The sequence below is a fragment of the Prunus avium genome, chromosome 2, assembly GCF_965620075.1.
Source record: "Prunus avium chromosome 2, drPruAviu1.hap1.1, whole genome shotgun sequence".
NCBI lineage: Eukaryota > Viridiplantae > Streptophyta > Magnoliopsida > Rosales > Rosaceae > Prunus > Prunus avium.
Window position 1 is genome coordinate 15,777,268 of NC_142285.1, and position 15,382 is coordinate 15,792,649.

Genomic DNA, 15,382 nt, shown 5'->3' on the forward strand with positions numbered 1-15,382 from the left:
GAAATGGAAGTGCTGGAAGTAAACAATGGCAGCAATGAACAAGTTGTGAAACAATGATTGAGAAGTGTTAGAGCCTTGGAATCTACCACTAGTCTTCCTATCCAAGTTATGAATGCATAGAAATTGACTCAAGCTTCATTAACAATAGATTATCGCATACAAGCCTATGGTATCTAGGTGCAGGATGCATGATTCTCCTAAGGCATGTAATTGTGCATGGTATCTACACAACACGTGATCTCTAATATGCAACCTAAGCATGGTATCTACTTAGAATAAAGCATATAAGAGTCATTAAGTTCCTTGAGAATATGATAATCACACAAGTCCTAGAACATGGTATCTGTCCTAGTCAACCTATGGTTATTAACCCCTTGAATGATTCTTAGGCCATTCATGTGTTGCTTGTGAAAGGAGAGTAGAATTGGTGAATCTAAACCCCTTCCCAACCTGTGCTAGATGCATAAAATCCTAGTTAGCTACTCCAAGAAAACATACATCAAGCACATAATAAGCTGGAGATTAACAACTTGATAATGAAAGCAAGGAAATCAATTAACTATGAAATCATCCATAACATTGAATATTCATGACTAGGGCTTCATCCTAAGCCCTAACAAAATGGATTAGTTAAACATAATTATGAATACAGAAGATAAGAAATACATAGGTAGAATAAAGAGAATAGAAGAACTAGCTGGTGGCAGCAAGGTAGTTTCCAGGACAGCTCCCAGCTCTCCCTCCTTTGCAGCTAGCTCTCTCTCTCTCTCTCTTTGTGGTGAATCTGAATGTGTGTATGGAAGTAATGGATGAAGTGAATTGTGTCTGGGATGTGGAATGGAAGTGGTATTTATAGGGAGAAGGAAAGGGGAATTCTGAATTGAATATGACTAATGCATACAACACTTGTATTTAGATAATCAGAATTGGTTGCTGCACTAATAAATCCCACCAGCAGCCATAGGTCATCTTCATGTCAGCATGATCAAGCATCCATCCAGAAACCAATAGCTCATGCCTAGCTCACCATGACCAAGCATCCATCAGCTCATCCTCATGTCAGCATGATGTGTATTTTGATGGGCTCACGGATTGGGTTTGGCTGAATCCAAATATGACTTTAAGATATCCATTTTGAAGTTCAGAATGTCTCTGATCCAACCACACAAGTATTGGCCCAATCCAAGCTCGGATGAAGAAGATAAGTCCGAAATGAACTTCTAACTCAATATCCAGTTTTTGCACGTTTTGCACCATTTTGCTTCAAAAGCAATCTCTTGCTGCCTTCAACCTATAGAACACACAAACATAGGTAAGTGACTTGAAATAAAGAGAAACTAAACAAAATTACTAAGTAACGAAGGCATGCAAATGTGTGAAATTATGAACTTATCAAATACCCCCAAACTTAGACTTTGCTAGTCCTCGAGCAAACAAAATAAAACTACAACTTAGAAAACAGAAAATAAGCAGCTAGCCTTCCAAACAATATCCTCAAAGAATCATCAAAGTATATGGTTCCAAAGAAACACAACAATCACAATCTAAGTTCCACACATGATTCAAGAGTGTGCAAAGCTTACAATGACATCCTTAAGTGTAGTGTGTGAATGCCAAATCAGAACAACACCTGCAACTCAAATAAGTACATGCGCACACACTTAAAGCACAATCAAGAATTTCGAGCCCCATAAGCTCATTATGAAATCAGCTCTCCACAGTAATACCACACATTACCAAGGATCAAAAGGACTTTACAAGGGTTGTAATGAGGCTTAGGGTAGTGGTTGAATGAAAGAGGAGACATGGAGATATAACAACATTTTGAGCACAACTAAAGCATAGGTAAAAGCATGAGAGATTACTGAACTTTGTAACAAGCAAGGAACACATACATGAGCAGATTTTCAACATAATTTCAGCACCTTCAAATGTGTTATTTGGCCTAATTTTGTGGCTCTTTACCCTAGATCACCATGATCTTTCCTTATAACACCCTAGGGCCGTGACTACATTGGTCACACTTCATTACCTCTTTTGATTAGTTAACAATACCCCAAAACTTATTTCTTTTCAACACTTGGGTTACAGCACTAATGACTCAGTTTTGCTCCAAAAACCTTGCAATCTTTATGACTCTCCTTTAAAGATAGCTTTAATTGCTCAAAGAATAGGTAAAGATAAGAAACAGAGATTTATTATGGTAGAAATGGTTTACACAAAGAAAGGCTTAACGTAGGCTCAAATGGATTGACTAGGGATGAATACATGTAGAGGGATGGTTAGAAAGGCTCAAACGATTTAAACATGGCCTAAATCACTTCCTAAGCATTGTATGGCAACAGAATGTCTCAAGAGATATTCAAATAAGTTCTAGAGCATGAAACCAAGATCATGAAATAAGCAGAATTGCATAACATCTCCAAGTAGCAAGAAATTGGACTAACTTGGCAAAGTGCTCAATAAGTGCAAGGATGGCATGCAAGACAAAGTTCACTCAGAATCACACATAGGCCTTAAACAATGACTATCAATTTCTGAAAAAACCATATTAGTATTAAATCCAAGTCTTATCATAGGTGTTTGGAAGGATAACGAAACAACACACAAAATCCTGCGTTATTAGACACTAGACACACTTAAAAATTTTAAAATTTGACAATAAAACAACATAACTGAATCCTTCCCCCCAAACTTAAATGAAACATTGTCCTCAATGTTTAGAGTATAAGAACAAGCAATGCCTCATAAATGAAAGGAAAGAAGATAAGGAAAAGACATAACCAAATGTTAGAGTTCAGAAAACAACTCCCCTTTGAAGCGATTAGGACGCAAGCAAGCTCCTTGCACGTTCTATCTTCTCCTCATCACCTTGGGTTGCCTCCCAAGAAGCGCTAAGTTTTATGTCTTCAGCCGGACGTCCAAACTTTGGTGAGCTTCAAGAGAGTGGTGGAGGCTCCTTGAGTGCTTGAGACTCAATATTGGCATCAAAGTTGGCATCAAAGTAAGGTTTCAACCGATGTCCGTTCACCTTGAAGGTGCTGCCATCCTTAATATTTTGAATCTCCACTGCGCCATGATCAAACACATTAGTAATAACAAAAGGGCCAATCCACCGAGAACGAAGCTTACCTGGGAAGAGCTTAAGGCGTGAATTGAATAAGAGAACCTTCTGCCCTTCCTCAAACGTCTTCCTAAGAATCTTCTTGTCATGATACTGCTTTGTTTTCTCCTTATAAAGCTTAGCGTTCTCATACGCCTCATGTCGCAACTCCTCCAACTCATTGAGTTGAAGCCTCCTCTTTTCACCAGCAGCTTTCATGTCAAAATTGAATGCCTTGATCGCCCAATAAGCCCTGTGCTCAAGCTCCACTGGTAAGTGACAAGGTTTACCAAAAACAAGTCTATATGGAGACATACCTATGGGGGTCTTATAAGCTGTCCTATAAGCCCACAATGCATCCTCCAAACGCATGTACCAATCCTTCCTTGTGGTGTTCACTGTCTTCTCAAGTATGTGCTTAATCTCCCTATTGCTTATCTCAACCTGCCCACTAGTTTGAGGATGGTAGGGTGTTGCCACCTTATGCTTGATTCCATACTTCTTCAAGAGTGCTGCAAAAGCTTGGTTAACAAAATGGGAGCCACCATCACTAATGATTGCTCTTGGTGTGCCAAACCTTGTAAAAATATTTCCTCTGAGAAAACTGATCACAATCTTAGCATCATTAGTTCTAGTGGCAATGGCTTCCACCCATTTGGAAACATAATCGACAGCAACTAATATATATTCAAATCCATAAGAAGTAGGAAAAGGGCCCATGAAATCAATTCCCCAAACATCAAATATATCAATGACTAAGATATTAGTGAGAGGCATCTGATTTCTAGCATGCAAATTACCCATCCGTTGGCATCTATCACATGAAGCACAAAATGTATAAGCATCCTTAAAAAGGGTAGGCCAAAAGAAACCTGATTGTAGCACTTTGTTGGCAGTCTTCTTTGCTCCAAAATGGCCTCCGCATGCATGGGAGTGACAAAACTCTAGAATGCTCTTAAAATCACCTTCAGGCACACACCTTCGAATTACTTGGTCCGGACAATGCTTGAATAGGTATGGATCATCCCAAAAGTAGTATCTTGCTTGTTTCCTAAGCTTGTCACGTTGGAATGTAGATAACCCTGTAGGGAGTTCGTTAGTGCATAAGTAGTTAACAATATCAGCAAACCAAGGCAATGGATTAAGAGAATTCAAAGCACAAATAGAGAAGAGTTGCTCATCAGGGAAGCTTTCACGCAATGGCAGTGAATCCTCCTCTTCATTAGATACATGCACCAATCTACTCAAGTGATCAGCCACCACATTCTCACTTCCTTTCTTATCTTTTATCTCCAAGTCAAACTCTTGCAACAAGAGGATCCATCTAATGAGGCGTGGCTTGGCATCCTTTTTAGCTAACAAGTATTTCAATGCTGCATGATCAGTGTAAACAATGACCTTGTTAGTAATCAAATAAGATCTGAACTTCTCTAAAGCAAATATGACAGCTAATAACTCCTTCTCTGTGGTGGAATAGTTGAGTTGGGCATCGTTGAGGGTTCTACTAGCATAGTAGATGGCATGTGGCTTCCTATCAACTCGCTGCCCCAAAACAGCTCCAACAGCATAATCTGAGGCGTCACACATCAGTTCAAAAGGCAAGCTCCAATCCGGTGGCATAATGATTGGGGCAGTTGTGAGCATCATTTTCAAAGCATTGAAAGCATTCTCACAGTTTTGATCAAACACAAAATCCATGTCCTTGGCAAGGAGATTGCACAAAGGCCTTGCAATCTTAGAAAAATCTTTAATGAAACGCCTATAGAAACCTGCATGGCCAAGGAAAGAACGTACTTCTTTGACAGAAGTAGGTGAGGGCATAGAAGCAATCAAATCAATCTTAGCTTTATCTACCTCAATTCCATTACTAGAGATGACATGACCAAGAACTATGCCTTGGTTAACCATAAAATGACATTTTTCCCAATTAAGCACAAGGTTATTTTGTTCACATCTAGCCAACACCTTAGATAAGTTATGCAAACATTGATCAAAAGAATCACCAAAGACAGAGAAGTCATCCATGAATACCTCAATAAACCTTTCTACCATGTCGGAGAAAATGCTCATCATGCACCTTTGGAAAGTGGCTGGGGCGTTGCAAAGACCAAAGGGCATCCTCCTATAAGCAAAAGTACCAAAGGGACATGTGAAGGTTGTCTTCTCTTGATCTTCTGGGGCTATGGCGATTTGGTTGTAACCTGAATATCCATCAAGGAAGCAATAGTGGCTATGGCCAGCCAATCTCTCAAGCATTTGATCAATAAATGGAAGAGGGAAGTGATCCTTGCTTGTTGCTGTGTTGAGCTTCCTATAATCAATGCAAACTCTCCAGCCCGTGGTCATCCGTGTTGGTACAAGCTCGTTTGCTTCATTCTTCACCACTGTGATACCTGATTTCTTGGGGACAACTTGTATTGGGCTCACCCATTTACTGTCAGAAATAGGGTAAATAATACCAACATCTAAAAGCTTCATTACTTCTTTCCTTACCACCTCCTTCATGTTTGGATTGAGACGTCTTTGGGCATCCCTCTTAGGCACTGCATTGTCCTCCAATAGTATCCTATGCATGCACGATGTTGGGCTTATGCCTTTGATATCTGCAATGCTCCATCCAATCGCAGTTTTGTGCTCTTTTAGAACCCTCAAAAGCTTCTTCTCATCATTTGGTTCGAGGTGTGAGGCAATGATAACAGGTAGAGTCTCACTCTCACCTAAATAAGCATATTTAAGGTGTGTTGGCAATTGCTTTAATTCCAACTCCGGTGCCTGCACAATAGAAGGTAAAACCTTATTAGTAGGTGCGGGTAAAGATTCAAATTGGTTTGCATACCTCTTTCCCACTTCTATGTAGCTATCCATGCTGCAAACAAGCTCAAGAAGTAAAGGAGAGATCACAGCCTCTAATCTGTCCACTTCTTCTTTCCTTATGCTTTGTGTGATGCATGCTTCAATAGGCTCCAAATAACTCATTGGCAGTGCTTCTTTCACCATATTATCAATTGCATCAAGCTGGAAAACTTCATGCTCATCACTTGGAAACTTGGAGGCTTCAAACACTTTGAATGCTATTGTCTCATCAAACACGTTCATAGTCAATGTACCCTTCTTCACATCAATAATTGCACCGGCAGTTGCCATGAATGGACGACCAAGAATGAGTGGTAACTGATTGTCATGAATTGGTGCTTCTTCCATTTCCAACACCAAGAAATCAGCTGGCAAAATCAGCTCTTCTACTTTCACCAAAACATCTTCTAGAATGCCCCTAGGGTACCTGATAGTTCTATCTGCCAATTGAATGCTCACAGATGTGGCTTGCAACTCACCAAGGTTAAGTTTCTCATAAACATGATATGGCATAAGGTTAATGGATGCACCAAGATCAAGCAAAGCTTTTTGAAACTTAAAATCACCAACTATACAAGGTATAGAAAATGAACCTGGATCCTTTAGCTTTGGAGGTAGCTTTCTTTGTAAGACTGCACTAACCTCTTCACTTAATGCAACCTGTTCATGCTCTTTGAATCTCCTCTTGTTAGTGCATAGATCCTTCAAAAATTTTGCATATTTTGGAATCTGAGCAATGGCATTGAGCAATGGGATGTTGATTTGCACTTTCTTGAATATTTCCATTATCTCATCCAAGCCTTGATCTTTCTTTGACTTTGATAACCTGCTGGGAAAGGGTGCAATAGGCCTAAAAGCATTAGATGAAATTGGAACTTGATTAGCATTAGATGATACCTTAGGGCCTGTGCTCTTTCCAAGAGAATTGAGGGGCTGTTTGGTGGAACCTGTGGGCTGCCCTTGTGGTGGCTGAATGATCTCCACGTTTTCTCCATCTTCTTGCTCTTCATTGGCATCTCCAACCTTATTATCAACTTGTTTACCACTTCTCAAGATGTGCACTGCTTTAACTTGCTCATGATGCCTTGGATTCACCTCCGTTTGGCTTGGAAAAGTTCCGGATGCTCTATTGCTCATGGAGGATGCAATCTGCCCAACTTGCACTTCTAGTTTGTTCACTGCATTTTGAAGATTCTGATTGGTTTGCATCTGTTGCCCCATGAACTTCTTGAACATGTCTTGCAATTCTCCCATTTGATCACCCCTTTGCTCTTGTACTTGTTGGGGAGCTTGCTGGAATTGCCTTTGTTGTATTTGAAATCCTGGGGGAGGTCCTTGAGATTGTTGCACATTTGAATTATTGCTCCACCTGAAATTAGGATGATTTCTCCACCCCGGATTGTATGTGTTTGAGTAAGGATCATTCTGAGGATTCCTTCCTTGAAGGGCATTTGCTTGCTCTAGCATGTGCTTTGCAAAAGATTGGTCTTGAACTTCCTCTTTGCTTCCTAGAGGGCCAGTCACTGCCTGTTGAAGCAAAGAACACATAACATCAAGTTTTGCATTAATCTCATTATTAGTACTTACCTCAGAGACCACAGCTTTCATAGGAGCTCCTCTTCCTTTATTGTAGCTCCATTGTTGAGAGTTGGTACTCAAAGATTCAAAGAGAGTAAAAGCCTCATCTGCTGTTTTGTTCATCAGTCCTTCTCCACTTGTTGCATCTACCATCATCCTTTCGGAATCAAGCAAACCTTCATAGAAAGATTGCATTTGCATCCAACTCTCTATATTGTGGTGTGGGCAAGAACTCATCATCTCCTTGTACCTCTCCCAGCATTCATGAAAAGCTTCTCCTTCTCTTTGTGTGAAACCAAGAATTTCCTTTCTAATCTTGTTAGTCTTTTGAGCTGGAAAGAATTTCTGCAAAAACTTATTAGAAAGCTCATCCCAAGTACGAATTGAAGCATTAGGCAAAGAGTATAACCATGACTTAGCCTTATCTTTTAAACTGAATGGGAATAGCCTCATCTTAATCTGCTCATCATCAAGTCCTTGAATTTTGATTGTAGCACATATTTCAAAGAATTGCTTAACATGCATGTAAGGATCCTCAGTGGTATTACCATAATAAGTTGGAAGAAGATGAATCATACCACTTCTAAGCTCAAACCTGTCAATTGTGAGTTGAGGATAGACGATGCACGAAGGTTGATCAGTGACTTTGGGGATGGAAAATTCACGCAGGGGTTTCCTAGGTTGGACAACAAGCGCACCACCTCCTTCATCATTATTGTTGTTGTTTGGAATCTCTGCCATCTTGCTTGAACCTTCAGATTCGTAGCTCTCAGATTCAGCACTTAAAGAACTATAATTCCTCCTCAAACCAACACGTACAGCAAAAGTTCCTGGTGAAATTGGCTCAGAATCAGATTCGGACATATATGCACACACAAGAAACCAATTAGTGCCTTCAAATGGAGATAACAACTAAAAAGAAAAACAGAATACAGAAATAAAAACCAACGAAAACAAAAACAAAAACACTCAAAGTAATCTAACTATAGCACCATCGTTACCGGTTCCCCGGCAACGGCGCCAAAAACTTGTTGAGCCTATTCCTAACAACTAAAATGAGTTATTAAAAATAGAAACTTCAATTCTCGCAAGTGCACGAACCATTTATAGTATAGCTTATGAAATACGAGGTCGATCCCACGGAGAATGGTAACTTGGTTGCAAGTTAAACTACTTAGAATGATGGAAAAACTGAAAACAAAGAAACAAACTAACTAACAATTGGCAAGGTCTAGGACAGAATCCTAGCACCACACACGCACTCGAATGGGGGGTTTTTGTTGTTTAAATGAAAACAAGAGAATGAAATGGAAGTGCTGGAAGTAAACAATGGCAGCAATGAACAAGTTGTGAAACAATGATTGAGAAGTGTTAGAGCCTTGGAATCTACCACTAGTCTTCCTATCCAAGTTATGAATGCATAGAAATTGACTCAAGCTTCATTAACAATAGATTATCGCATACAAGCCTATGGTATCTAGGTGCAGGATGCATGATTCTCCTAAGGCATGTAATTGTGCATGGTATCTACACAACACGTGATCTCTAATATGCAACCTAAGCATGGTATCTACTTAGAATAAAGCATATAAGAGTCATTAAGTTCCTTGAGAATATGATAATCACACAAGTCCTAGAACATGGTATCTGTCCTAGTCAACCTATGGTTATTAACCCCTTGAATGATTCTTAGGCCATTCATGTGTTGCTTGTGAAAGGAGAGTAGAATTGGTGAATCTAAACCCCTTCCCAACCTGTGCTAGATGCATAAAATCCTAGTTAGCTACTCCAAGAAAACATACATCAAGCACATAATAAGCTGGAGATTAACAACTTGATAATGAAAGCAAGGAAATCAATTAACTATGAAATCATCCATAACATTGAATATTCATGACTAGGGCTTCATCCTAAGCCCTAACAAAATGGATTAGTTAAACATAATTATGAATACAGAAGATAAGAAATACATAGGTAGAATAAAGAGAATAGAAGAACTAGCTGGTGGCAGCAAGGTAGTTTCCAGGACAGCTCCCAGCTCTCCCTCCTTTGCAGCTAGCTCTCTCTCTCTCTCTCTTTGTGGTGAATCTGAATGTGTGTATGGAAGTAATGGATGAAGTGAATTGTGTCTGGGATGTGGAATGGAAGTGGTATTTATAGGGAGAAGGAAAGGGGAATTCTGAATTGAATATGACTAATGCATACAACACTTGTATTTAGATAATCAGAATTGGTTGCTGCACTAATAAATCCCACCAGCAGCCATAGGTCATCTTCATGTCAGCATGATCAAGCATCCATCCAGAAACCAATAGCTCATGCCTAGCTCACCATGACCAAGCATCCATCAGCTCATCCTCATGTCAGCATGATGTGTATTTTGATGGGCTCACGGATTGGGTTTGGCTGAATCCAAATATGACTTTAAGATATCCATTTTGAAGTTCAGAATGTCTCTGATCCAACCACACAAGTATTGGCCCAATCCAAGCTCGGATGAAGAAGATAAGTCCGAAATGAACTTCTAACTCAATATCCAGTTTTTGCACGTTTTGCACCATTTTGCTTCAAAAGCAATCTCTTGCTGCCTTCAACCTATAGAACACACAAACATAGGTAAGTGACTTGAAATAAAGAGAAACTAAACAAAATTACTAAGTAACGAAGGCATGCAAATGTGTGAAATTATGAACTTATCAGACTCCTCCCACTATATTATGATGTTGCCCAAGTTTTGGGCTCGATCCGAAATCAATAGGTGTTCCAAATTGGACAATTCAAGTTCAACGGCAGTTCGTTCCAAATTGGAGTGGTTGGTGTATTCCATACTTCTAGCGATTGGATTTCACTCAAAACTCACCAAATGACTCCTCCCACCATATTATGATGTTGCCCAAATTTTGGGCTCGATCCGAAATCAATAGGTGTTCCATATTGGCCAATTCAAGTTCAACGGCTGTTCGTTCCAAATGGGAGTGGTTGGTGTATTCCATACTTCTAGCGATTGGATTTCACTCAAAACTCACCAAATGACTCCTCCCACCATATTATGATGTTGCCCAAGTTTGGGGCTCGATCCGAAATCAATAGGTGTGAGAAATTGGTCAATTCAATTTCAACGATAGTTCGTTCCTAATCGGAGTAGTTGTTGTATTCCATACTTCTAGCGATTGGATTTCACTCAAAACTCACCAAATGACTCCTCCCACCATATTATGATGTTGCCCATGTTTTGGGCTCGATCCGAAATCAATAGGTGTGAGAAATTGGTAAATTCAATTTCAACGACAGTTCGTTCCTAATTGGAGTGGTTGGTGTATTCCATACGTCTAGCGATTGGATTTCACAAAAAACTCACCGAATGACTCCTCCCACCATATTATGATGTTGCCCAAGTTTTGGGCTCGATCCGAAATCAATAGGTGTGAGAAATCGGACATTTCAACTTCAACGGCAGTTCGTTCCTAATTGGAGTGGTTGGTGTATTCCATACTTCTAGCGATTGGATTTCACTCAAAACTCACCAAATGACTCCTCCCACCATATTATGATGTTGCCCAAATTTTGGGCTCGATCCGAAATCAATAGGTGTTCCATATTGGCCAATTCAAGTTCAACGGCAGTTCGTTCCTAATTGGAGTGGTAGGTGTATTCCATACTTCTAGCGATTGGATTTCACTCAAAACTCACCAAATGACTCCTTCCACCATATTATGATGTTGCCCAAGTTTTGGGCTCGATCCGAAATCAATAGGTGTGAGAAATTGGTCAATTCAATTTCAACGACAGTTCGTTCCTAATTGGAGTGGTTGATGTATTCCATACGTCTAGCGATTAGATTTCACTCAAAACTCACCAAATGACTCCTCCCACCATATTATGATGTTGCCCATGTTTTGGGCCCGATCCAAAATCAATAGGTGTGACAAATTGGACAATTCAAGTTCAACGGCAGTTCGTTTCTAATTGGAGTGGTTGGTGTATTCCATACTTCTAGCGATTTGATTTCACTCAAAACTCACCAAATGACTCCCCCCACCATATTATGATGTTGCCCAAGTTTTGGGCTCGATCCGAAATAATAGGTGTGAGAAATTGGTAAATTCAATTTCAACGACAGTTCGTTCCTAATTGGAGTGGTTGGTGTATTCCATACGTCTAGCGATTGGATTTCACTCAAAACTCACCAAATGACTCCTCCCACCATATTATGATGTTGCCCATGTTTTGGGCTCGATTCGAAATCAATAGGTGTGAAAAATTGGTAAATTCAATTTCAACGACAGTTCGTTCCTAATTGGAGTGGTTGGTGTATTCCATACGTCTAGCGATTGGATTTCACTCAAAACTCACCAAATGACTCCTCCGACCATAATATAATGTTGCCCTAGTTTTGGGCTCGATTCAAAATCAATAGGTGTGAGAAATTGGACAATTCAAGTTCAACGTCAGTTCGTTCCTAATGGGAGTGGTTGGTGTATTCCATACTTCTAGCGATTGGATTTCTCTCAAAACTCACCAAATGACTCCTCCCACCATATTATGATGTTGCCCAAGTTTTGGGCTCGATCCAAAATCAATTGGTGTTCGAAATTGGACAATTCAAGTTCAACGGCAGTTTGTTCCTAATTGGAGTGGTTGGTGTATTCCATACGTCTAGCGATTGGATTTCACTCAAAACTCACCAAATGACTCCTCCCACCATATTATGATGTTGCCCATGTTTTGGGCTCGATCCGAAATCAATAGGTGTGAGAAATTGGTAAATTCAATTTCAACGACAGTTCGTTCCTAATTGGAGTGGTTGGTGTATTCCATACGTCTAGCGATTGGATTTCACTCAGAACTCACCAAATGACTCCTCCGACCATATTATAATGTTGCCCTAGTTTTGGGCTCGATTCAAAATCAATAGGTGTGAGAAATTGGACAATTCAAGTTCAACGTCAGTTCGTTCCTAATGGGAGTGGTTGGTGTATTCCATACTTCTAGCGATTGGATTTCTCTCAAAACTCACCAAATGACTCCTCCCACCATATTATGATGTTGCCCAAGTTTTGGGCTCGATCCAAAATCAATTGGTGTTCGAAATTGGACAATTCAGGTTCAACGGCAGTTTGTTCCTAATTGGGGTGGTTGGTGTATTCCATACGTCTAGCGATTAGATTTCACTCAAAAGTCACCAAATGACTCCTCCCACCATATTATGATGTTGCCCATGTTTTGGGCCCGATCCAAAATCAATAGGTGTGACAAATTGGACAATTCAAGTTCAACGGCAGTTCGTTCCTAATTGGAGTGGTTGGTGTATTCCATACTTCTAGCGATTTGATTTCACTCAAAACTCACCAAATGACTCCTCCCACCATATTATGATGTTGCCCAAGTTTTGGGCTCGATCCGAAATAATTGGTGTGAGAAATTGGTAAATTCAATTTCAACGACAGTTCGTTCCTAATTGGAGTGGTTGGTGTATTCCATACGTCTAGCGATTGGATTTCACTCAAAACTCACCAAATGACTCCTCCGACCATATTATAATGTTGCCCTAGTTTTGGGCTCGATTCAAAATCAATAGGTGTGAAAAATTGGACAATTCAAGTTCAACGTCAGTTCGTTCCTAATGGGAGTGGTTGGTGTATTCCATACTTCTAGCGATTGGATTTCTCTCAAAACTCACCAAATGACTCCTCCCACCATATTATGATGTTGCCCAAGTTTTGGGCTCGATCCAAAATCAATTGGTGTTCGAAATTGGACAATTCAAGTTCAACGGCAGTTTGTTCCTAATTGGAGTGGTTGGTGTATTCCATACTTCTAGCGATTGGATTTCACTCAAAACTCACCAAATGACTCCTCCCACCATATTATGATGTTGCCCAAGTTTTGGGCTCGATCCGAAATCAATAGGTGTGAGAAATTGGACAATTCAAGTGCATTGGCAGTTCGTTCCTAATTGGAGTGGTTGGTGTATTCCATACTTCTAGCGATTGGATTTCACTGAAAACTCACCAAATGACTCCTCCCACCATATTATGATGTTGCCCAAGTTTGGGGCTCGATCCGAAATCAATAGGTGTGAGAAATTGGACAATTCAAGTTCAACGGCAGTTCGTTCCTAATTGGAGTGGTTGGTGTCTTCCATACTTCTAGCGAATGGATTTCATTCAAAACTCACCAAATGATTCCTCCCACCATATTATGATGTTGCCCAATGTTGTTAATTATTATGTTAACTCGCAATTGTACGGGGCAATTAGTAGTATAGCAAGACAAGTACGAGGTCATACCCACGAAGACTGAGAAGTTAAAACTAGTTATGTACTTAGCTTACCAAATTCAAGAAAGTAGGAGGTTATGTCTAAAACAGAATTTAAAGCAAGAGTGGTTGTGATTGTTGAACAAAATAAGCAAAATGAAATTGCAAACAAAAACAAGTAAACAAATGTAACAAAGAGTGGTTTTAAGAGATGGAAAACAGATTTGGAGACTAGGGCATTCGTATCACCATAACAATTCAATTCTGGGTTATAAGGAGTCAAGTAACAAGTCTAATTCAGATTCAAAGATTGATTCTAGCTAAAGTATGATTAGGCCATGGTGTTTGGTCCTAACCTTGTGTTCCTAATTCCCTAATTTGATCATTTGTTGTCTAACCTAAAATTAAGCATTAGGAACCCATTAAGCATAGAAGAACAATTTAAACAACCAAGCATGTATCTAATCCCTGTTGTCGAATGTCCATACATACTCTTCCTATTCATAGTTCAATTCGAATTAAAGCATGGTGTCTACTCTTAATTCAAACCAAGATAGTTAACAAACAAGTTCTAATGGTGATCAATCATTCAAACAAGCATGTTAACTTATAAGCATAATGAATAAGAACATGAATCATGAATCAAACTTGAAACTCCAAACTTCAAACTTATAAACCCAGAATATTCATGTTAGGTTACATCGAAGCCCTAGTTATGGATTTAGCTACTCATAATGGAAAAGAAACTAAAACAGAAATGGGAAAACATAATGAATGCCATAAGAGTAGAAAAACCCTTTTCTGAAGTTCTTGTGGTGTCCAATGCTTCTCCAAGAGCTTCTCCACGTCTAGAAGGATGTATGAAGGATATGGAGGTGATTTGGGATGAGTTTGAGTGAGTGGTGATGGCTGAGAAAGAGGAAATTCGTAGGGAAATGGAAGGGAGGTTTTCTGGAGCTGTTTTGGTGATTTTGGGGCAGTTTTGAGTATTGGGTTGATTGCTTGAGTGTTTGGGGTTGTGGAAATGTATGAGGATGATTTCTGGATGTGTTGATGGAATGATGGAAGTGTGGAGGATGGCTGAAGTGAGTTTGTAGCTTGAAGACTCCTCTATTTATAGGGCTAAGAGGGAGGAACATCATGATGAAATCCAACACCACCATTCCTCATTTAATACAACCCATAACTCCCACTTCATCTTGTCTATGTTAGTGTGGTTGGAATCAATCTCATCCCATACTTCTTTTGCTGCACCTCAAGCTTTCTTCACATGGGTGTTCAATTGTGGCTGCCTTTTGCTGCCAACCCATGTGGGTTTTCTTTTGGTTGCTGGAAATAAAAGATGCTGCTGAACCAGGCTTGGTGTATGAAGGCCTGAGATTTCAATATGTATGCAATAGGGCTCCAATTTGGATATGTCATAATAGACACCCATTGGAACAACTTTGATGAAGAATGCATTCCCATCTGAGCAGTATAAGTGTACGTTTTGGGCCTTGCAAGTTGACTGCCGAAAATAGACTGGAATGTATGGTGTGCATTTTGATGGGCCCATGGATTGGGCTTGACTTCATCCATTGATACGTTTT

At 39.8% G+C, this 15,382-nt stretch overlaps 1 non-coding gene across 1 annotated transcript; it reads left to right on the forward strand.

Moving 5' to 3' along the window:
• Window positions 1-7,745: 7,745 nt before the first annotated feature.
• Window positions 7,746-7,852, forward strand: LOC148296556 (small nucleolar RNA R71). Its single transcript, XR_015834202.1, has one exon. It is a non-coding gene; the product is annotated as a small nucleolar RNA R71 (small nucleolar RNA).
• The last annotated feature ends 7,530 nt before the right edge of the window (window positions 7,853-15,382 follow it).